This window comes from Morone saxatilis, unplaced genomic scaffold, assembly GCF_004916995.1.
Source record: "Morone saxatilis isolate NCDOM2014 unplaced genomic scaffold, NCSU_SB_2.0 Contig17, whole genome shotgun sequence".
Classification (NCBI taxonomy): domain Eukaryota; kingdom Metazoa; phylum Chordata; class Actinopteri; family Moronidae; genus Morone; species Morone saxatilis.
The window spans coordinates 26,356,043-26,356,725 of record NW_023339729.1 but is presented as its reverse complement, the minus strand read 5'-3'; positions in this window follow the sequence as shown (position 1 = coordinate 26,356,725).

The window sequence follows — 683 nt, the reverse complement described above, 5'->3', positions numbered from 1 at the left end:
TTTAGTTTTTAGTTGAGTTTTAGTGAAATATATTAACTTTGATTCAAACGAATGCAATTAGCTTGCTCAGTTTTATTTCATTTTAGTTAAATTCACAAATGACAGTGTCTGCAGTGTAACAGTTTAAATGGGAATACTATCTATTGTATTGATAAAATATCCCACTGTACTGCATGACTCGAACACTGCATAATGTCTAAAAATACAACGTGTCTCCTCACAGCATTTACAATAAATACTGTATTATAAAGTCAGGTACACGTTTTGTTAGGAAGCTTATATTTACCTTTTTCCCACAGTACCTGAATGCAGCAGAGCAACAGTTTGGGTAATGAGGGTGGCACCAAATGCTGCTTGAGGACCAATAGGACTGCAGCAGGGGTGGAGTCTGTGTGGAACACGGGACGTGACCTGAGCTTTGCTCCACAATAGGATTAAAAATCCCAACACACTCCCAGCACCTGTTGATAGGCCAGTATGTGTGTGTGTGTGTGTTTCTAAACAGTGCATACCAGTGTTTTCAATAAGAGCTCTGAAAGCAAAACTGGATTTTGGTCATGTAATACAACAAAACCTCAGATTTCCAACTATTGCTGGTTATGTAACCACCATCTAATGCTTTATTTTTCCACAATGTTGGAAACTGATTTGTAAATCAAACAGGAAGTGGTCAAAGCGTTAAA